Source organism: Loxodonta africana, chromosome 4 (assembly GCF_030014295.1).
Source record: "Loxodonta africana isolate mLoxAfr1 chromosome 4, mLoxAfr1.hap2, whole genome shotgun sequence".
NCBI classification, from domain to species: domain Eukaryota; kingdom Metazoa; phylum Chordata; class Mammalia; order Proboscidea; family Elephantidae; genus Loxodonta; species Loxodonta africana.
This window is the reverse complement of record NC_087345.1, coordinates 64,774,335-64,798,681: the sequence shown is the minus strand read 5'-3', so window position 1 is coordinate 64,798,681 and position 24,347 is coordinate 64,774,335.

Below are 24,347 nucleotides of genomic sequence, written 5' to 3'. Positions count from 1 at the left end.
TGATACGTGAAGAAGTGCTCAGGATCATTAGCTATTAGAGAAATGTGAATCAAAACTACCATGAGATTCCATCTCACTTGAGCAAGGCTGGCATTAATCCAAAAAACACAAAATAATAAATGTTGGAGAGGTTGTGGAGAGACTGGAACACTTATACACTGCTGTTGGGCATGTAAAATGGCATAACCTCTTTGGAAATCGATTTAGCACTTCCTTAAAAAGCTAGAAATAGAACTACCATATGATCCAGCAATCCCACTCCTTGGAATATATCCTAGAGAAATAAGAGCCTTTACACAAACAGATATATGCACACCCATATTCATTCAGCACTGTTTACAATAGCAAAAAATGGAAGTAACCAAGGTGCCCATCAACGGATGAATGGATAAATTATGGCATATTCACACAATGGAATACTACTCATTGATAAAGAACAATGATGAATCCGTGAAACATTTCATAATGTGGAGCAATCTGGAAGGCATTATACTGAGTGAAATTAGTTGTAAAAGGACAAATATTGTAAGAACTCAAAAAATAGTTTAAACAGAGAAGAAAATATTCTTTGATAGTTACGAGAACAGGGAGGGTGGGAGGGAGACGGGAATTGACTAATTAGATAGTAGACAAGAACTATTTTAGGTGAAGGGAAAGACAACACACAATACAGGAGAGCACAACTGGACTAACCAAAAGCAGAGAAGTTTCCTGAATAAACTGAACTCTTTGAAGGCGAGCATAGCAGTGGCGGGGGTTTGATGACCATGGTTTCAGGGGACATCTACGTCAACTGGCATAATAAAATCTATTAAGAAAACATTTTTCATCCCACTTTCGAGAGTGGCATCTAGGGTCTTAAATGCTAGGATGTGGCCATCTAAGATGCATCAATTGGTCTCAAGCCACCTGGAGCAAAGGAGAATGAAGAACACCAAAGATTCAAGGTAATTTTGAGCCCAAGAGACAGAAAGGGCCACATAAACCAGAGACTACATCAGCTTGAGACCAGAAGAACTAGATGGTGCCCGGCTACAACTGATGACTGCTCTGACAGGGAACACAACAGAGAACCCCTGAGGGAGCAGGAGAGCAGTAGAATTCAGAGCTCAAATTCTCTTAAAAACACCAGACTTAGTGGTCTGACTGAGACTACAAGGACCCTGAAGGTCATGGTCCCCAGACCTTCTGTTACCCCAAGACAGTAACCATTCCCAAAGCCAGTGCTTCAGACAGGGATTGGACTGGACTATGCAATAGAAAATGATACTGGTGAAGAGTCAGCTTCTTGTATCAAGTAGAAACATGAGACTATGTGGGCAACTCCTGTCTGGAGGGGAGATTAGAGGGTCAGAAGCTAGCTGAATGGGCACAGAAATACAGGGTGGAGAGTAGGAACATGCTGTCTCATTGGGGGGGAGCAACTAGGAGTATATAGCAAGGTGTATATAAATTTTTGTATGAGAGACTGACTTGATTTGTAAACTTTCACTTAATAAAAAATAAAAAATAAAAAAAAGCCTCCAGGAATTGACAGAATATCAACTGAGGTGTTTCAACAAATGGATGCAGCCCTGGAAGTGCTCGCTCGGCTATGCCAAGAAATTAGGAAGACAGCTACCTGGCCAACTGTCTGGAAGAGATCCATATTTATGCCTATTCCCAAGAAAGGTCATCCAACCAAATGCAGAAATTATCAAACAATATCATCAATATCACACACAAGCAAAATTTTGCTGAAGATCATTCAAAAGTGGCCGTAGCAATATATCAACAGGGAACTGCCAGAAATCCATGCCAGATTCAGAAGAGGATGTGGAACCAGCAATACCATTGCTGACATCAAATGGATCGTGGCTGAAAGCAGAGAATAAAAGAAGGATTTTTACCTGCGTTTTATTGACTATGCTAAGGCACTTGACTGTGTGGATCATAACAAATTATGGATAGAATTGCAAAGAATAGGAATTCCAGAACACTTAATTGTGCTCATAAGGAACCTGTACATAGATCAAGAGGCAGTTGTTCGGACAGAACAAGGGAATACTGAGTGGTTTAAAGTCAGGAAAGGTGTGTGTCAGGGTTGTATTCTTTCACCATACTTATTCTGTCTGTATGCTGGAAATAATCTGAGAAGCTGGACTATATGAAGAAGAACGGGGCATCAGGATTGGAGGAAGACTCATTAACAACCTTCGATAATCAGATGACACAGCCTTCCTTGCTGAAAGTGAAGAGGACTTGAAGCACTTATTGATGAAGATCATAGACCACAGCCTTCAGTACAGATTACACCTCAACATAAAGATAACAAAAATCCTCACAACTGGACCAATAAGCAACATCATGATAAATGGAGAAAAGATTGAAGTTGTCAAGGATTTTGTTTTATTTGGATCCACAATCAACAGCCATGGAAACAATAGTTAAGAAATCAAAAGACGCATTGCATTGGGCAAACCTGCTGCAAAGGACCTCTTCAAAGTGTTGAAGAGCAAATATGTCACCCTGAAGACTAAGGTGCGCCTGACCCAAGCCATGGTATTTTCAATCTCATCATATGCATGTGAAAGCTGGACAATGAATAAGGCAGACCGAAGAAGAATTGAGGCCTTTGGAATGTGGTGCTGGCGAAGAATATTGAATATACCATGGACTGCCAAAAGAACTTACAAATCAGTCCTGGAAGGAGTACAACCAAAATGCTCCTTAGAATCAAGGGTGGCAAGACTGGGTCTTACATACTTTGGACATGTTGTTAGGAGGGATCAGTCCCTGGAGAAGGACATCATGCCTGGCAAAGTATAGGGTCAGCGGGAAAGAGGAAGACCTTCAATGAGATAAACTGACATAGTGGCTGCAATGATGGGCTCAAGCATAACAACGATTGTGGGCATGGCACAGTACTAGACAATGTTTCATTCTGTGGTACATAGGGTTGCTATGGGCCAGATCCAACTCGACGGCACCTAACAACAACAACAACAATTCTTTGTGTTAGAACTTAGGAAATAATAAGGTAGAGTCTGTTGAGGAAGCAACAATTAAGGTGTTTCGCCTTGTGTTTTGCAAAAACTTGCAGGAAGCAGTCTCAGATAAAGAAAAGGGCTAGCAAAAGTTTTAGGGAAATCAGGTAATTACAGACTCACTGCTCAGAGCAAACAGACTGAGAGAGTCAGAGATAAGAATATTTTAGCATATGTACCACTCACAGTTACTCAGTAAGGAAAACTTGAGTAGTGTGGTGAATTCAGATGACAATTATAGGCTCCAGAGTAGTACGCCAGCTGTCAGAATGAAAGTCAAGCCTCTTACCCCTGCCTAGTGATAATGTGATAAACAGATATTTAGGAACAAAAATCTCCAATCCCGATTCTCTTCATCCCCCATACAAACCAAACACAAGCTCGGAAGGGACACCAGCTGGACAGGCAACATCAGGCTGAAGGTATATTTTCCAAAGCTGTCAAAGCATAGAGAGCTAAAGGGCTGGTATAAACTACATTCAAAAGAAAAAAACTGCCAAGATCAAAATGAGAAAAGGCAAACTGGTTGTCAGATACAATGGGTCCAATCAAAGGGTAGCTTACTGAAAGAGAAGCCCAAATGCCCAGGAGCGAATGAAATATGGAAATGAAGTCAGGAGTAAGGAACCAGTGAGTAAATAGCAGTATTTATGTAATAGATACAAAGCAAATGCCTATTATGTGCCAGGCAAAATCACAGGTGTTAAGGAGACAGTAATGGGTAACACATAGTGCTTCTTTCAAGGAACCTATGGTCTAGCTGGAGTCTGGTGGCAAAGTGGTTAAGAGTTAAGGCTGCTAACCAAAAGGTCAGCAGTTCAAATCCACCAGCTGTTCCTTGGAAACACTATGAAGCAGTTCTACTCTGTCCCGTAGGATCAGTTTGAGTCAGAATCAACTCAACCACACACAACAACAACAGCATGGTCTAGTTGGAGTGCCTGGGTGGTAGAAGTGGTAAATGTGCTTGGCTACTAACACAAAGAGTAGAGGTTCAAGTCCACCCAGAGGCACATTGAAAGAAAGGCCTGACAATCTACTTCTGAGAAAGCAGCCAATGAAAACCCTATGGAGCACAATTTTACTCTGACACACATGGGGTTGCCGTTAGTCATAATCGACTTGATGGTAATTTTTTTAATGGTCTGGTTGAGAAAATAACAAATAAATAGACCATTACACAGAGAGTAGTATGTGTTACGGGAGCACATAAGCAGGGTATCTACCTCAGATTTCCAGGGTGTACAACATCAAGGTTTAGATCTAAACGATGAGTTCAATTAAGTAGGCAAAATGGGCTGGCAGTGAGAACGGAAATGTAATGGAAGAGGCAGAGGGAGAGCTGAGGAGAGCAGCATTCCAGGCCAAGGACAGCATATACAATGACCTAGCAATGAGAAAGAGTAAATAAAAAGAAGTTGAGAACATAAAAGTGAGAGCTGAAGGTATCATGTTGAGGAGTTTGGACTTATCTGGAAGGCAAAAGGAAGCATTTGAAATATTTGCATTCTAGCAAGATGAATATGGGCTTATATGTGAGACTGAAGTCAAGGTAACAGGCGGAAGCTCTGGCAGTGATCTAGGCAAGAGACAATTGTGAGCTTAACTAGGGTAGTGGCAGTGAGGATGGCGAAAAGTGGATAGAGTCTAAGATACGGAGGTAGAATTGAGAGGACTTATTTAGTGGTTGCATACGAGGATTCAGGGAGCTTTTGGGATCTGGTGTTGGGAAATGGACTGAAGTTCTAGAGCTTTTCTGTGAACACGGACAGAGTCACTTTAGCTATATGTTCTAGGGTGCCTGTGTGGGTCAGCCTACTGTGTAAAATCAAAAGTCTGCGAGGACTCCTAGCTCTTTGAACAAAGCTCCTTGGAAACTCAAAGGGGCAGTTCTACTCTGTCCCATAGGGTTGCTATGAGTCGGAATTGACTCAACTGCAGTGGGTTTGGTTTTTTTGGTTTCGGCATTGTGTAGGGAGGGAGCATCAGAGGAAAGGTGAAGCTTCTGTGTTCTCATTTGTACCAATAGTCCCTGAGAGATGAATGACAAAGGGGCAATCACAAATACATTCCTCTCAAAGGTAGACCAGGTCCAGGCCCAGCTGGATATGGAGACACACAGAAAGCTTGCTATTTAAAAGGAATTGTATGGTACATAACTTTAAAATGTGAAGAATATTTTTATGTTTCAAACAACACACCAGATTAAGCTTCTAACAACTAAAAACAACACATAGTATAAACCCACATCCAGGAGAGTCTATGAAAAAAAAAAAAAACTGTCAACACAGCATTAATGTTTTAATGGGTCTCAGTATGTTTTACAAATGGCAAACATGAAATCACCATGTTGGAAATTGCCAAGTTTCCAAAAGCATGCTTACATTAGGCACTATCCGGTAAAGATCTTCAATCTGAAATTATGATTTTTCCAATAATTTTATAAGATACAAATTGAAAGTTTTTCCTAATCACACCCATGACCTTGAATATTTTATACTGTAAAATATCTATGGATTTTCCACCATAACTAAATATCACATTGAATCCCTTGTTCTTGGCTTTATACTTTACATACAAATATATTTAAGAATATTGAAATGGAATAATATTACAGATCTTGAAAAGCACAATTTAAATAGAAAAGAACAAGGTGGTTTTAGGAGCCACTTGGCACTGCTCAAGAAGATTAACAAACCACGTAAAAATTGAAACTATAATATTAATAACTTTTTTTTAAACTTGAAAATTACGTTTGAAACATCTGGATTTGTTCTCTGTGAGTATTTTGGCACGTAATTCAATCTATATTGTTGTTGTTAGATGCCATCGAGGCGATTCCGACTCATAGGGACCCTGTGTACAACAGAAGGAGAAAACAGCCCAGTCCTGCGCCATCCTCATCATCATTGTTATGACTGAGCCCATTGTTGCAGACACTATGTCAATCCATTTAGTTGAGGATCTTCCTTTTTTTTCACTGACCCTCTAACCAAGCATAATGTCCTTTCCCAGAGACTGATTCCTCCTAAGAACATGTACAAAGTATATGAGACAAAGTCTCACCATCCTCACCTCTAGGCGGCGTTCTGGCTGTACTACTTCCAAGACAGATTTGTTCGTTCTTTTGGTAGTGCATACTATATTCAATATTTTTTGACAACACCATAATTCCAAAGTGTCAATTCTTCTTCTGTCGTCCTTATTCACTGCCCAGTTTTTGCATGCATATGAGACAACTGAAAACACCATGGCTTGGGTCAGGCGCACTTTAGTCCTTAAAGTGACATTTTTGCTTTTTAACCCTTTAGAGAAGTCTTTTGCAGCAGATTTACCTAATACAATGCATCATTTGATTTCTTGCCTGCTGCTTCCATGGGCCTTAATTGTGGATCCAAGTAAAATGAAATCCTTGAAAACACAAAGCTTTTCTCCATTTATCATGATGTTGCTCACTGATCCAGTTGTTAGGATTTTTGCTTTCTTTATGTTGAGATGTAATCCATACCAAAGGCTATAGTCTTTGATTTTCATCAGTAAGTGCTTCAAGTGTTCTTCACTTTCAGCAAGCTTGTTTCATCTGCATAATACAGTTTGTTAATGAGTCTTGCGCTAATCCTGATGCCCCATTCTTCTTCATACAGTCCAGCTTCTGGGATTATTTGCTCAGCATACAGACTGAATAACTTTGGTGAAAAGATACAACCCTGACGCACAATTATGCTGACTTTAAACCACTCAATATCCCCTTGCTTTGTTCAAAAGACTGCCTCTTGATCTGTGTGCAGGTTCCTCATGAGCACAATAAAATGTTCTGGAATGCCCATTCTTCACAATGTTAACCATAATTTGTTATGATCCATGCAGCTGAACGCCTTTTCATAGTCAATAGACACAGGTAAACTTCTTTCTGGTATTCTCTGCTTTCAGCCAGGATCCATCTGACATCAGCAATGACATCCCTGGTTCCACGTCCTCTTCTGAATTCAGCATAGATTTCTTGCAGTTCACTGCCTATGTACTGCTGCAACTGCTTTTGAATGATCTTCAGCAAAATTTTACTTGTGTGTGATATTAATAATGTTGTTTGATAATTTCTGCATTTGGTTGGATCGTCTTTTATTGGAACAGGTATAAATGTGTATCTCTTCCAGTCTTCCAAATTTGTTGGCATAGGCTAATGAACACTTCCAGAGCTGCATCTATTTTTTTGAAACATTTCAGTTGGTATTCCCTCAATCCCACAGATTGTTTTTTGCCAATGTCTTCAGCATAGCTTGGATTTCTTTCAGTACCATTGGCTCTTGATTATATGCTACCTCCTGAAATGGTTGAACATCGACCATTTCTCTTTAGTATGGTGACTCTGTATTCCTTCCATTTTCTTTTGATGCCTCCTGCGTCATTTAGTGTCTTGCCCATAGAATCCTTCAATATTGTAGCTTGAGGCTTGATTTTTTTTTTTTTTTTTAGGTCTTTCAGTTTGAGAAATGTTGAGTGTGTGTATTCCCTTGTGGTTTTCTAACTCCAGGTCTTTGCACATGTGATTATAATACCTTACCTTGCCTTCTCAAGCTGCCCTTTGAAATCTTCTGTTCAGCTCTTTTACGTCATCATTTCTTCTGTTTGCTTTAGCTACTTGACGCCCAAGAGCAAGTTTCAGAATCTCTTCTGATAACTATTTTTTTTTTCTTTCTTTCCTGTCTTTTTAATAACCTCTTGCTTTCTTCATGTATGACATCCTTGACATCATTTCACAAATCCTCTGGTCTTCGGTCATTAGTGTTCAACATGTCAAATCTATTCTTGAGATGGTCTCTAAATTCAGGTGGGATATACTCAAGGTCATGCTTTGACTCTTGTGGATTTGTTCTAATTTTTGTCAGCTTCAACTTGAACTTGCATATGAGCAATTGATGGTCCATTCCTCATACTTTTCTACAGTCAGCCCCTGGTCTTGTTTTGACTGATAATATTGAGCTTTTCCATTGTCTCTTTCCACAGATGTAGTTGATTTGATTCCTATGTATTCCATCAGGCAAGGTCCATGTGTATAGTCACCGTTTATGTTGTTGAAAAAAGGTTTTTGCAATTAATAAGTTGTTGGTTTTGCAAAATTTTATTATATAATCTCCACCATCATTTCTATCACCAAGGCCATATTTTCCAACTACTGATCCTTCTTCTTTATTTCCAAGTTTTGCATTCCAATCACCAGTAATTATCATTGCATCTTGATTGCATGTTTGATCTATCTCAGATTGCAGAAGTTGGTAAACATCTTAAATTTCTTCATCTTTGGCCTTAGTGGTTCATGTGAAAATCTGAATAATAATACCTTATAAGCATATAGATATTATCCTATCATGGACAGTGTTTTATTTCAAGATGATCTTGAAATGTTCTTTTTGACAATGAGTGCAACACCACTCCTCTTCAATTTGTCATTCCTGGCATAATAGACCATATGATTGTACGATTTTAAATGGCCAAGGCCAGTCCATTTCAACTCACTAATGCCTAGGATAGCAACGTTTATGCATTCCATTTTGTTTTTGATGATTTCCAATTTTCTAAGGTTCATACTTTGTACATTCCATGTTCTGATTATTAATGTTCACAGCTGTTTCTTCTCATTTTGAGTCATGCTACATCAGCAAATGGAGGTCCTGAAAGCTTTACTCCAGCTACATCATTAAGGTCAACTCTACTTTGAGGAAGCAGCTCTTCCCCAGTCATCTTTTGAGTGCCTTCCAACCTGAGGGGGCTCATCTTCCAGCACTCTATCAGACAGTGTTCTGCTGCTATTCATAAGGTTTTTACTGGCTAATTCCTTTCAGAAGTAGACAGCCAGGTCCTTCTTCCTAGTCTGTCTTAGTCTGGAAGCTCAGCTGAAACATGTCCATCATGGGTCACCCTTCCAGTGACGTACCTTCCAGCATCATAGCAACATGCAAGTCCCCACAGTAAGAAAAACTGACAGATGCATGGGGGAATTCATTCTATACTTCTGTAAAATATTGTTTTTCTTCCCCCTCCCAGTCTTATTCTTCCCGAATATGTTTTTATTTTCTACTCCTGGTGGTGCAGTGATTAAGAGCTCAGACAACTAACCAAAAGATTGGCAGTTCTAAACCATCAATCACTCCTTGGGAGCCCTATGTGGCAGTTCTACTCTTTCCTATAGGGTCATTATGAGTCGGAATTGACTTGATGGCAAAGGGTCAATAGGTTTATTCCTAAGATCGATATGCTAAATTCATATTCAATTGTTTAATATATGTATTAAAATTCAAATTGTTTTCCGTATTAAGTACATATTAACTTGCTTACTGGTACTATATATATTCATGTATATGTATATGTAAATGTGTATATATATATATACGCAACACACAATTTTAACTATCAATTCTTGATGCAACTCCCTAAACCAAAACTATTTGAATGAAGTGCGAGAAGTTAATTACGTTTACATATTTTCATATGTGAAGTCATCACTTTGCAAATCACAGTTTTTCATATTATCTTTAGTCTGTCTAATGGGAATATAACCAATCAAAACTTTAAAGGAGGGTTCCATAAACTTTCTGTGAAGAAAATTCTTTTTACTGCTCTAAATCCTTAAAATGAGAGTTGGAAACAATAGTGCCTTCAGGACAGACAGCACACAGTGAGGGATAAAAGGAGCTGATCATGAGCAGTATAAAGGGGGATAAGCTACTCTCCTGTATTCTTGGAAACTAGAAATGTTCACAGGACAGTGGGAAGGGAACCAGAGGGTGGCTCTTACTGCTGTACGTTAAAAGAGATGAGGCTTTCGATTGACTGGCCAGTAGCCATCAGTCAGGTAGAGAACCTTATGGGAGCCAAACACTGAGTTTAGATTTTTCATGCTTTGAATACGCTGTTTTATATCAATAAGGCAGCATGACCTTCAAAGTTTTAATACTTATATTGCTTTTGAAAGAAAAATATTTACTACGATACAGAAGCATTAAAAAAGGTATCCTGAGGCAACAAACCGTATAGGGCAACAGAGAGGGAAGGCTACTCTTCTAGCTTGATTCTTCATTTGCCCAACTTCCTGAGATAGAAAGTTCCATAATTCAGAAAAAAATGGGAGAAAAGGCAGTCCAAGTCCTCAGAAAAAAAAAAAAAAAGCACATTTGGGAGAAAGGTGACAATGGGCAGGGAGGATGTTGGAGGAAGCTAAATTGGCAGTAAGCTTGCTCTTGTGGGAGCAGCCAAATGGCTTAGCAAGTTCAGAAGTGATATAGGCAAATGCTGGGACAAAGGAATGCCATTCTAATGGGTAAGATGAAGCAAGGAGGATCCATATAGCAACACTAAAGAGAACTCAGCAGCAGGTAATCAACTCATAATAGGTTCCAAACTGGGCCTGATGGGTTAAAAGGGACAGATCCCAGCCATGCATAAACACACAGGCTAAAGTAACCATAGCCATGGGGATAACACATAAATGAATGTAAGACTAATCACCGTCTCACCAGATTCTCTACCTTGAATTCCTCCCTCTCCCTTACAGCATCCATGCAATTGCCATGCCGTATAGATTCTACCTATGAAATGTCTTTCAAATATATCTCCTATTCCCCATGCCTTACTACTACTGTTCTTGTAGTCTTATAATTTTTTACTAGCCTCAGATTTTTCCCCATTCAACCGAGTTTCAACACTGATGCTAAGGTTCACTTTCTAAACCACGTCTCTGACCATGGCCCACTCCCTTTATCAAAAACCTTTAACGATTTCTCATTGGTAATTCTCAAGATTTTGAGAATCTGATAGGTGATGTTTAAATGCATGATACACCTCTGTGAACACACTCAGATTCTGAAAGATTCAAAAATATAAGCAAAGTGCAACAAAATTTATAGCATATTTTTGTTCTACTTGGGTATGTTGAAAGATACAAGATTTTTAAATTTGCACTTAATTAGTACCATAGCCTTGAAATATGATATCAAAACTGACAAAAACACAAAGAGAAATTTAAAATTCCATAAGTATGGAGCACATGCCAATAGTATTTTCCAAAGATAGCTCCAACAATTTACCGAAGAGCAAGAGGTGAGTTCATTTCTCCACTTTCTTGAGCCTGTGTAGACCCTGTGACTGCTGTGGTCAATGGAATATGTGGAAATGATGCCATGCCAGTCTAGGGCATAGCCCTTAATTGGCCTACCAGCATTCATTTCCTCTCTCTTGAGTCCGCCACCATGTAAGAAGTGTGACAACAATGAGACCACCATGGTGTGAGAAGCCCAAGCCATTTGGAGAGGCTCTGAAGAATGGGATGCCATCTGGAGACAGAGAGAAGCCAAGACACATTGAGGTGTCAGAAGTGAGTGAAGACACTGTCCTGGAAGTGGATCCTCCAGCTCAGCCACACCAGCTGATAACACATGATAAAAGGTAAATTACCTAGCTAAGCTTACCTGTATTCCTGACCTACAAAATTGTGAGCAAAATAAATGAGTAAGTTAAACCATCCAGGTTTGTTTGTTACAGAGCAATAGATAATGAGGATAGGAGAAGCTTAATATTACCTCTCTTAGTACTTGATAGAGCAAGAACACAATGAAAAGTAATAAGGAAAATAGAAAATTTGAACAGTATAACAAATTGGGAGACCCTGATAGTGGTGTGGTTAAGTGCTACGGCTGCTAACCAAAAAGGTCAGCAGTTCGAATCCACCAGACGCTCCTTGGAAACCCTATGGGGCAGTTCTACTCTGTCCTATAGGGTCACTATGAGTCGGAATCAACTTGATCGCACTAGGTTTTTTTTTTTTTTTTTTTGGTATAACAAATTAACCGCCATATGTAGTAGAGTATGCTCCTAAGCTGCAGTTTATACACTCTTTTCAAGCACACATGGTACATTTTCAAAAGCAAAACTCAATAAATTTAAAAGAATGTAAGAGATTTAAAACATGTTCTTGCACCACAATACAATTAAGCTAGAAATCAATTACAAAAATGTTTCTAGAAAATATTCATACATTTGATATAAAATCTCAAAACCCAAAATATGCAGCTAAAAGAATATTTAGAGGGAACTTTATACCGTTAATTGGATATATGTAAAAAAGAAAGAAAACTAAAAACTAATGAGCTAGGCAACTAAATCAATCAATGTGGAGGCAGGGAGGAAGGGGGAGAGGGAAGAACAGCAAAATAAATCCAAAATTAGTAAATGGATGAAAACAACAAATTTAAAAAAAGCCAGAACAGAAATTAATCAAAGAGAAAATAAACATGAAATAAAGAAGAAACAAAAAGCCAAAAGGTAGTGCTTTGAAAAGACTAATAAAATCAATAAATACCCTGGTATGATTAAGAAAGACAGAAGGAAAAATACCCAATAATAGGAATTAAAAGGGTGGTTTAATTGAAGATGCCACAATTATTAAACATATAATAACAGTGTATCACAAAATAAAATGGACATGTTTCCTGAAAAATATAACTTAACCAAAACTTGTCATTGTTGTTAGGTGCTCTCGAGTCGGTTCCAACTCATAGCAGCCCTATGTACAACAGAACAAAACATGGCCTGGTCCTGCACCATGCTCACCATCGTCTTTATGCTTGAGCCCATGTTGCAGTCACTGTGTCAGTCCATCTCATTGAGGGTCTTCCTCTTTTTTACTGACCCTTTACTTTACCAAGCATGATGTTCTCCAGGGACTGATCCTTCAAAGTCTCACCATTCTTGCTTGTAAGGAACATTCTGGCTATACTTCTTCCAAGACAGATTTATTGGTTCTTCTGACATTCCATGGTATATTCAATATTCTTCTCCAACATGATAATTAAAAGACATCAATTTTTTGGTTTTCCTTATTCGTTGTCCAGTTTTCACATGCATATGACGTGATTGAAAACACCATGGTTTGGATCAGGTGTACCTTAGTCCTTAAAATGACATCTTTGCTTTTTAATACTTTAAAGAGTTGTAGCAGATTTGCCCAATGCAATGAGTCATTTGATTTCTTGACTGCTGCTTCCATGGGCGTTGACTATGGATCCAAGTAAATGAAGTCCTTGACAACTTCAGTCTTTTCTATTTTTATCATCATGTTGCTTATTACTCAATAAGAAATAGAAATGGGTTTCACTTCACTTAGAATGAAGAAAGCTGCAAGAGAATTTCACTCCCACCCTAACAAGGAGAGAAAGCAGGATAATCTACAAAGCATAATAAATGTTCTTCAGCTCATTGGTGTCTGATGTCACAAAGTAACAAAGTTAGAATTACAAAGAAACACAAGCCCCACCAAGGAGAAATGGGACAAACAAAATGTCTCACCTTTGGTAGAGCATACAGTAGGTAATAAGAAATAAGCTAAATTTTGATGAATTCTTACAGGCTTATGTGACACCAGAATAGCTGAAAGCTACAGACAAAAATGGGAGCTTGAATTCACTTGCAAACTGCTTTCCCAGGGCCTCTCCAGGTAGCCCACAAAAAGTGGGCAGGAAGTGATTGGGTAAAGCTGGAGGATGTGTACAATGACCTATTTGCTTCCGCATATGCTTTGCTTTTAAGAAGCAGAAGTCTTAAAATTCTGGGGGTGGGACAGTAATCCCTCTCACTACCAAACCAAAACCCATTGCCATCCAATCAATTCTGACTCATAGGGTCCCTATAAGACAGAGTATAGCTGCCCCATAGGGTTTCCAAGGAGCAGCTGGTAGATTTGAACTGCCAACCTGCTGATGAGTAGCAAAGCTCTTAACCACTGCACCACCAGGGACTAGGAAAAAAAAAATCTATAGCATTTTGAGAAGTCGATGCAGAACATGGCTGCCTCTGGGGGAAGGTAGGAGGCACTCCCAGCCCCAGGACACTGGCAAACACCCACTGATTCTGAGGGAGGGATATAAGCAAAATTCCTCTGCCCCTGGGTCCGGGATCCTACACCAATATCAAACAGGTAACTGCTACGGCTCTGAGAGCTGCAGAAAATTCTCCCACCTGAGAGCAACCTCCGATATAAGGCAGATGTAAAGTAGAAGGAGCAGGAATGTTCCATTCTTGTAGCAGAGGTACACTGACTGAGTCTACCTATGGGTGGACAGTAGTTGTATACTGAAATAAGTTTGTTCAGGTCCTAAATGGATGACTCTGTTACATACACAGAGTATGTTACACACAACAATTCATCTGGAATGATACTATTTTATTTCTTAGGAAAAGAGGAGGCCAAGTGGGTGTGAACTCATTGTAAATGTTAGTTGTCTCTAAGTACTTTCCCCACTAGCAATGGTTTGTATTATGGGAACTTTAATTTAATTTCTCTTTGGGTGGTCTCTTCTGGAGAGAGTTCCTTGCGGTTAGTCCATCATGTTGGTACTGCCTGTTCTTTAAAGCAGAGTAAGTGTTGTAGGGCCAATGTTAATAGAATCTGCACAAAAACATATTAATTCATTAACTTCTCTTTCCTCTTGTACAGTGTGCAAATGATATCTAATAATCAGGAGTGGTCAAGGCCATGATGGTATAGCTCTTTTCATAAATACTGCATGTGGCATTAGAACAGTCTAAATTTTAGCTGTGATTCTTAATAAGTCAGAAAAATGCCCAAAGCCTTCCTGGGTTTAATTATTTCATTTATAGTCATAGCAGGCAGCTCCCAGGCCAGATCTAGCCTGCTGCTGTATTACTCCCCCTGACACCCCACCAAAAAATTTAAGTAATGACAGACAATATTTAAAAATTAGAATCTTGCACCTAAAAAAAAATTCTCGATTTCCTATTTCTTTGGAAAAAGAAAGAAAAAAAATCTCTAACAATTTTGAGCGTGTATTTGTCCTGGTACATCCTGACCCAGAGCTGAGTAGGAAGCTCTCCTTTTATACGAGCTCTGCTATTTGTTCAGAGTCCCTGGGTGGTGCAAATGGTTAATATGCTCAGTGGCTAGCTGAAAGGTTAGAGATGCGAGTCCACTCAGAGACACACTGAAAGAAAGACCTGGTGATCTGCTTCTGGGAAATCAGCCTTTGAAAACCCTATGAAGTATAACTACTCTGATATGCCTGGGGTTGCTATGACTCCAAAGCAACCGGCTTGTTTTTGTTTGTGTGTTTGTTTGTTTACTGTTTGTTCACTGCAGCCCCCGTAGGCCCAGTTCACTCATTTACATCTCTTTCTTGGGACCTGTTTTTTGTGTTTGTAATCCCTGATGCAGAGTGGCTGCCACCATCAGGAGCTTCTGGAGCTCCTGTTGTGGGTGAAAGACAGGAGGGTGTATGTAAATAGCCTGAGCCAGATCACGGTTCTCAACTTCCCAGAGAAGAGTTTTCCTGGGTGAACCTGGCTGACTGGCAGGGTAGTGCTTATCAATGACCTCTCATTATTCCCGGTTGTTTCAAGGCGGGTACCTGGGCTCTACCTCTCTCTAGAGTTCTGATTTAAGAAGACAAACCCAGGGCAGTAGCCATGCTACAACAGTTTTTAAACTCAACTTGTCTTGCTGTCAATAAGCTTAGAAAGACAAAATGATTTCCGTAACATATTTTACAATACAAATTAGAAGTTAAGCATTAAAAAAAAAAAAAAAAAAAAACTCAAAAGAATTGTTTCTGCACATTCTATAGTCTTTGCAGTTTTGTTTGTTTGTTTGTTTCCTGAATAGGTAAAATACTCACATGAGTTTGCATATCAAAAAAAGCACTGTGATAAGAAAATTTTCTCCTCTAAATGAAACTTGCAGAGCCTTCCCTGACAGAATATCTAACACCGGGTAATTTGGGAAAATGTATTCCAGGGTCAACATACAAGCAGATTTCATTTCATTATAAAGGATTAGCATCTTTCAATTCAATTGAAACCTCCCAAGGAATTCAAAGTGCTTTACAAATTAATCTAATTTCCACAACATCCAAACTAAATGATCTCTAATTCAAGTGGTTCTCAGAGTGAAATTTAAGAATTACCATCACTGCTACATGAAGACTTTATTTGTAAAAGGCTGAAAATTGTGTAAATAATGATGTAAGTAATTTTTTAAGCCTTGCTCAATGTTGTTGTTGTTAGGTGTCATGGAATTGGTTCCAACTTGTAATGGCCATTTGTAGAGCAGAATGAAAGTAAATAGAAACTAAATGTTGTTGTTAGGTGCCATCGGGTCAGTTCCGACTCATAGCCACCCTATGTACAACAGAATGAAAGACTGCCCGGTCCTGCGCCATCCTTACAATCATTGTATGCTTGAGCCTATCACTGCTGCCACTGTGTCAGTCCATCTTGTTGAGTATCTTCCTCTTTTTCGATGACCCTCTACTTTATCAAGCATAATGTCCTTCTCCAGGGACTGATCCTTCCTGAAAATATGTCCAAAGTATGTGAATCATAGTCTTGCCATTTTTGCTTCGAAGGAGCTTTCTGGCTGTACTTCTTCCAAGACAGATTTGTTCATTCTTTTGGCAGTCCATGGTATATTCAATATTCTTCAACAACACCATAATTCAAAGGTGTCAATTCTTCTTTGGTCTTCCTTATTCATTGTCCAGCTTTCACATGCATATGAGGCCATTGAAAACACCATGGCTTGGTTTAGGTGCACCTTCATGGATACAGATAGCTAAATAGCTAGATGATAGATGATGATAGATAGATAGGTAGATAAAAAGAGACAGAGAAAACAGGGAAGAGGAAGAGAGTGAAGAGAAGTTAGAGACAGTGAGATTATCAGAAGAATTAGATAGGACTAATGTTTTCTCTACACCTTCCAAAATCCAGAGTAAAATAGAAACAAGAAATGAAGGCAACAAACTCTGTCCTTCTTATTTCCTGGTATAGCAGAAAGTTTTGAATATTAGTTCTCTGGTTGCCAAGTCTTTATTCAACTGTACTAATAAGGCAAAGGGATTTCATGGATAAATTTAGAGCACTAAACACCCCTAATCCTCTCCTCCTTCACATGCCATTGCCAGAACTATTTATGAGAAAGGGAATTAACTAATTTTACCTGTCCTGTTCTGATTAAGTCTCAATCTGGGTCAATTAGGTCAGTTAGTTAAAGCCAGATGGGAAGACAGTCTAGCTTGAGATTTGTCCCTCATTAGGTTGGTTCATCAGACCTGGCTGGCTTGGAAAGTTTCAATTTAACAGGAGAATCTTTCTTCAGTGATATAGGAGGACCATTCTTCGGTCAAGACTAAATACATAGAGTTGGATTCTTTTTCTTGGATCTACAGATGGTTAATACTGAAACTAATAAAACCTAGATGTTATGGATTGAATTGTGTCCCTCAAAAATATGCATGGTAAACCCTAACCTCTATACCTTTGGTTATAATCCCATCTGGGAATGGGTTTTCTTTGTTATGTTAAGAGACCATATCATTGTACGGTATGTTCTTAACCAATCACCTTTGAGGTATAAAAAGAGCAGATTAGGACAGAGGAGCAAGTGGAGATGGAGGAAGATAGATGCCAAGCCACACGAAGTTCTCCAAGAAGCCAAGGAATAGAAGCTGAAGAGACAAAGACCTTCCCCTAGAGCCAGCACCCTGAATTCAGACTTCTAGCCTCTGCACTATGAGAAAATAAATTTCTGTTTGTTAAAGCAACCTGTTTGTGGTATTTCTGTTATAGTACCACTAGATAACTAAGACACTATCCTCGTACAACTCCATGGAGAACATTTTGCTCAATTCGTATACTGATCACTCAGAATGTGTGATCATACATACAGTGTGAATTAATACCACTGACAATCCCAGACATGTCACAGTGAACAAACTACATGTAGAGTGACACTCTAGGATAGGCATGGCACTAGGGCTTTCTTATGTTAGCTAAGCACAGGTAACACCACTCCCAGAGAACCAAGTCACAGTGAGAGTGATGTCTGATAATGGTGCAATGACTCAGAGTACCATCACCATGGGAAAGAAACAGAAAGGGTAGCCTTAACCCTCTAGAAGAAAATCTGAGAAAGGGAGTTTTTGCAAGTAGAGCATCAGAAAGAAGGAAAGGATGAATGGCAAACAGGGAAATAAGCAGAAAGCATTCAGTAGCACAAGCTAAATACAGGATTATGAGCTCTTATCCCAAACCTTGGGGCCATAACTGCATACATAAGAATTGTATGTATTTTAAAAAGTATTAAGGTACATACATTGTATATTATATAACTGTCCAGCAACATCTGAAGGAAGACCCTATAATCAAACACATCAATGTTTCTGCAGCAAAACACGTGAATATTTATACCAAGTGGAATGAAAAAAAAAAAAACGTTTAAGTAGCCTCCATCAAGTTAAGTATGGTTTTGCCTTCAAAGGAGCTGGAGAAAAAAAAATTTTTTTTTCCCAGTTTTTCAAGCTTTTTGGATTTTGGAAATGTTCATAAAAGATTGTGGACTCATATTCTTTCCTTCAGCAAAGCTACTAGTTTGGGGATGAAGATGCTACAAACTCTACCTCTGGTACTTTTATTGCTACTTCATTTTCATGATTTGCTCCCACACCTACTCTGCCAACCTAGGAGAGGAGAGCCCTGGCTATGCTACATATTAATGCACTGCACCAATGAATTCATTCGTTTAGGAAACATGACTTCATGAACACCCACTATGGGTATACACACTGCACTAGGAGCAGTAGACTACAGCTTTTCTGCCAAGTGACACTTCAGAGCCCAATGCTACGGATTCCTAACTTCTAGACTTCTTAGTTCACCAAATCTAGTGAAATTAAAAAAAAAGAAATATCTGCCTTTACACTTTCTATCCAAAGAATGTTTGATGGTGATATCTATTTTTAAATCAGCATTTTTGAGTCATCTAACAAAATGCCACTGTTGAACTCGTATATATGAAATTGATCTTGAGTAGCAAGTAGTATTTGACAAAGTGTATGTTCTTAAATTATGTGGGTTTTTTTTTTTTTAATTTGGTTCTTTATTAAGAGGTAAGTCTTTTTCCACCTCCAAGTCCTCGGTTTCTCTTCAGGAACATGTTTTTAGCATAAAACACCTAAGCATTTAGCTAACTATTCCAAAAGGTTATTCATAGTCTGAACAATTGAAGAACATCGCAAAGGATTTATTATGTCACACAGGTTAAACCTTAGTTTGATTAATTTGAAAATAGAATAATTACTATCTTATGAAGCACAGATTTAAGCTGGCAAGCTGGAACTAATAATTACAGTTTAAGAATCTGCTTTGTTTCATTTTTATTCTGATGGAATGCAGCCAATATTCCATTTTTGTAGAATGCTTCTATTTTACCCTTAAGTATTAAAGTGATCATCCAAAGGATTTTAAGCCATCTTCCAGATTTGGACTTCCTCTGGTTTGATAAAGACAAGCCAGAGAATAACGAATAGGATATTTGACAGATGGGACTATAACACAAAATAATGTCAAAACAGAATAAAAAACACTATTGATATAATTTGGCTTTGAAATAAAGGATATGAAAACCATGGCTCTGAACTTAAGATAAATCAATCCAGTATTTTTAGTTTTGTGCTAATACCATGTCTGGGACAAACCTTTTGGTCATGTGGGAGTATGATTTACACCTTCATAATTTTATGCCAGCACCCTATAGGAAAATTCAACTCATGAGATGCAAGCAGGCAATCTAGGGCTTCCACTTGGCTTGAGCAAATTTGATAAGTAAAAGTGTTGCTATGAAAAACTAATTTGCGGGGCGGGGCCAAGATGGCGGACTAGATGGACGCTACCGCCGATCCCTCTTGCAAAAAAGACTCGGAAAAACAAGTGAATCGATCACATACATAACAATCTACGAACTCTGAACAACAAACACAGATTTAGAGACGGAGAACGAACAAATACGGGGAAGCAGCGATTGTTTTCAGAGACTGGAGCCAGCATAACAGTCAGGTGACCTTCGGAGCCCGATTTGGGGCAGAGCCCAGGGGGGCAGATGGCACAGACAAGGGGCCCAGCCCTAGCCCCCGAACTCATTCTGGGAGGGGGCCCAGCCGGTTCTGGCGGGCGGCGTGGCGGTGCAGCCGGTGGGAGAAGTCCCCAGGAGGCAGCGACTGGTCTTGGAGCGGGGAGAGCAGCATCCCAGCTGGGGAGCCGTCCCGCCGGGATTTTGGCGGGGCGCGGGCGTGGCATGAGCGCGGGGAGCAGCTCCATCCCCCTGAATTGACCCCGGGGGGGGTCCTAAACGGTTCACGCGGGCGGCGTGGCGGGGCAGCCGGTGGTAGAAGTCCCCGGGAGGTAGTGGCTGGTCTTGGGAGAGCGGCGTCCCAGCCAGGACGCGCAGTCACGACGCAGGGGCAGAGAGCTGCTCCGCTCTCCTGAGCTGACCCCGGGGGGGGGCCCAGCCGGTTCGTAGAGGCGGCGCGGCGACGCGGCTGGCGGGACGGGGAGTCCCTGGGAGGCAGCAACTGATTTTGGAGTCGGGAGTGCACCGTCCTAGTAGGGGAACCTTAACCTTGTGTGTGGGGCTGACAGCGGAGGATCTGACCGTGACTCCAGTGGGCCAGACCCCCCGGGGGCAATCTCCACACAGCCAGCACACATAGGCGACGCGCCCCACGGAAATCTCAGATATAATAGTCGTTCCAAGCAAGACAAGCAACTCTGGCTACATTCTGAGGTGCTACTCTCCTAGCTCTCTGATCCCTCCTCCACCCTCCCCAGGCGGCTCCATTAACATCCGAATAGCCTGAGCCAGAGGGAGAACTCTGATAGGGATCTGACTGCTTTTTTTTTTTTAGCAGATTTTCTGGAAAAACTAGTTTCCCAGTGATGGCTCGGAGACAGCAGTCCATATCAAACCACATAAAGAAGCAAACCATGACAGCTTCTCCAACCCCCCAAACAAAAGAATCAAAATCTTTCCCAAATGAAGATACAATCCTGGAATTATCAGATACAGAATATAAAAAACTAATTTACAGAATGCTTCAAGACATCACAAACGAAATAAGGCAAACTGCAGAAAAAGCCAAGGAACACACTGATAAAACTGTTGAAGAACTCAAAAAGATTATTCAAGAACATAGTGGAAAAATTAATAAGTTGCAAGAATCCATAGAGAGACAGCATGTAGAAATCCAAAAGATTAACAATAAAATTACAGAATTAGACAACACAATAGGAAGTCAGAGGAGCAGACTCGAGCAATTAGAATGCAGACTGGGACATCTGGAGGACCAGGGAATCAACACCAACATAGCTGAAAAAAAATCAGATAAAAGAATTAAAAAAAATGAAGAAACCCTAAGAATCATGTGGGACTCTATCAAGAAGGATAACTTGCGAGTGATTGGAGTCCCAGGACACAGAGGGGGGACAGAAAACACAGAGAAAATAGTTGAAGAACTCCTGACACAAAACTTCCCTGACATCATGAAAGACGAAAGGATATCTATCCCAGATGCTCATCGAACCCCAATTAAGATTGATCCAAAAAGAAAAACACCAAGACATATTATCATCAAACTTGCCAAAACCAAAGATAAAAGAAAATTTTAAAAGCAGCCAGGGAGAAAAGAAAGGTTTCCTTCAAGGGAGAATCAATAAGAATAAGTTCAGACTACTCAGCAGAAACCATGCAGGCAAGAAGGGAATGGGATGACATATACAGAGCACTGAAGGAGAAAAACTGCCAGCGAAGGATCATATATCCAGCAAAACTCTCTCTGAAATATGAAGGCAAAATTAAGATATTTACAGATAAACACAAGTTTAGAGAATTTGCAAAAACCAAACCAAAGCTACAAGAAATGCTAAAGGAGATTGGTCAGAAAACCAATAATATCAGGTACCAGCACAATACAAGGTCACAAAACAGAACGTCCTGATATCAACTCAAATAGGGAAATCACAAAAACAAACAAATTAAGATTAATTAAAAATAAATAAATAAAATAATACACATAACAGGGAATCATGGAAGTCAATAGGTAAAAGATCACAATAATCAAAAAGAGGGACTAAATACAGGAGGCATTGAACTGCCAGATGGAGAGTGATACAAGGCGATATAGAACGATACAAGTTAGGTTTTTACTTAGAATAATAAGGTAACCACAAAAAGGAATATCAACTCCATAACTCAAGATAAAAGCCAAGAAAAACATAACGACTCAACTAACATAAAGTCAAACACTATGAAAATGAGGATCTCACAATTTACTAAGAAAAATGTCTCAGCACAAAAAAGTATGTGGAAAAATGAAATGGCCAACAACACACGTGAAAAGGCATCAAAATGACAGCACTAAAAACTTATTTATCTATAATTACGCTGAACGTAAATGGACTAAATGCACCAATAAAGAGACAGAGAGTCACGGACTGGATAAAGAAACACGATCCGTCTATATGCTGCCTACAAGAGACACACCTTAGACTTAGAGACACAAACAAACTAAAACTCAAAGGATGGAAAAAAATATATCAAGCAAACAATAAGCAAAAAAGAAGAGGAGTAGCAATATTAATTTCTGACAAAATAGACTTTAGACTTAAATCCACCACAAAGGATAAAGAAGGACACTACATAATGATTAAAGGGACAATTGATCAGGAAGACATAACCATATTAAATATTTATGTACCCAATGATAGGGCTGCAAGATACATAAATCAAATTTTAACAGAATTGAAAAGTGAGATAGACACCTCCACAATTATAGTAGGAGACTTCAACACACCACTTTCGGAGAAGGACAGGACATCCAGTAAGAAGCTCAATAGAGACACGGAAGACCTACTTACAACAATCAACCAACTTGACCTCATTGACTTATACAGAACTCTCCACCCAACTGCTGCAAAGTATACTTTTTTTTCTAGCGCACATGGAACATTCTCTAGAATAGACCACATATTAGGTCATAAAACAAACCTTTGCAGAGTCCAAAACATCGAAATATTACAAAGCATCTTCTCAGACCACAAGGCAATGAAACTAGAAATCAATAACAGAAAAACTAGGGAAAAGAAATCAAATACTTGGAAAATGAACAATACCCTCCTGAAAAAAGACAGGGTTATAGAACACATCAAGGAGGGAATAAGGAAATTCACAGAATGCAACGAGAATGAAAATACTTCCTATCAAAACCTCTGGGACACAGCAAAAGCAGTGCTCAGAGGCCAATTTATATTGATACATGCACACATACAAAAAGAAGAAAGAGCCAAAATCAGAGAACTGTCCCTACAACTTGAACAAATAGAAAGTGAGCAACAAAAGAACCCATCAGGCACCAGAAGAAAACAAATAATAAAAATTAGAGCTGAACTAAATGAATTAGAGAACAGAAAAACAATTGAAAGAATTAACAAAGCCAAAAGCTGGTTCTTTGAAAAAATTAACAAAATTGATAAACCATTGGCTAGACTGACTAAAGAAATACAGGAAAGGAAACAAATAACCCGAATAAGAAACGAGAAGGACCACATCACAACAGAACCAAATGAAATTAAAAGAATCATTTCGGATTACTACGAAAAATTGTACTGTAACAAATTTGAAAACCTAGAAGAAATGGATGAATTCTTGGAAAAACACTACCTACCTAAACTAACACATTCAAAAGTAGAACAACTAAATAAATAGACCCATAAAAAAAAAAGAGATTGAAACGGTAGTCAAAAAACTTCGAACAAAAAAAAGCCCTGGCCTGGACGGCTTCACTGCAGAGTTCTACCAGACTTTCAGAGAAGAGTTAACACCACTACTACTGAAGGTATTTCAAAGCATAGAAAATGACGGAATACTACCCAACTCATTCTATGAAGCCACCATCTCCCTGATATCAAAACCAGGTAAAGACATTACAAAAAAAGAAAATTATAGACCTATATCCCTCATGAACATAGACGCAAAAATCCTCAACAAAATTCTAGCCAATAGAATCCAACAACACATCAAAAAAATAATTCACCATGATCAAGTGGGATTTATACCAGGTATGCAAGGCTGGTTTAATATCAGAAAAACCATTAATGTAATCCATCACATAAATAAAACAAAAGATAAAAACCACATGATCTTATCAATTGATGCAGAAAAGGCATTTGACAAAGTTCAACACCCATTTATGATAAAAACTCTTACCAAAATAGGAATTGAAGGAAAATTCCTCAACATAATAAAGGGCATCTATGCAAAGCCAACAGCCAATATCACTTTAAATGGAGAGAACCTGAAAGCATTTCCCTTGAGAACGGGAACCAGACAAGGATGCCCTTTATCACCGCTCTTATTCAACATCGTACCTGAAGTCCTAGCCAGGGCAATTAGGCTAGACAAAGAAATAAAGGGTATCCGGATTGGCA